A 444-nucleotide genomic window follows, 5' to 3' on the forward strand; every position below is an offset into this window, starting at 1 on the left:
TTTCATCATATCTTAATCATATATAATGTAGAAATAAACGAAATCAGAAAAGGTATATAATATTGTGATGTGGGTTGTGGGTGTAACTTCTTGTGATATGTATATATCATACTAGTGTGTATAGTATGTATTGTTGTTGATGTTTAGTGTCCATCTTGTGTGTTGGAAAATTGTATATTTGTGTGTATGTTTATTCTTACATACATTCTGTCATTTCATAACATACAAATATTTTCAAAAAAGCATGTATCCTTCCATATCTAATTCACCCCAATGGGTAAAATAAAGTGCGGGTTATGGTGTTTTTTAATGATAGTCTGTGAAAAGATATAGCTTTGATAAATAAATCGAAATCTCGGTAAAAGAAGTACCTTAATATTTTTAATGTGTCCTTACTTCGAATGTCACAATTATTCTTTTTTGTAAGGGTAAATATATACTGAT

The 444-nt window shown here is 28.2% G+C and overlaps 1 protein-coding gene across 1 annotated transcript in view; it reads right to left on the minus strand.

Annotated features, from left to right (window-relative positions):
* Positions 1–444, minus strand: part of LOC119594624 (zinc metalloproteinase nas-4-like) — a gene marked incomplete in the record, with an annotated part of 4,595 nt that overhangs the window by 3,360 nt on the left and 791 nt on the right.

This window comes from Penaeus monodon, chromosome 34, assembly GCF_015228065.2.
Source record: "Penaeus monodon isolate SGIC_2016 chromosome 34, NSTDA_Pmon_1, whole genome shotgun sequence".
In the NCBI taxonomy this organism is placed as follows: Eukaryota; Metazoa; Arthropoda; class Malacostraca; order Decapoda; family Penaeidae; genus Penaeus; species Penaeus monodon.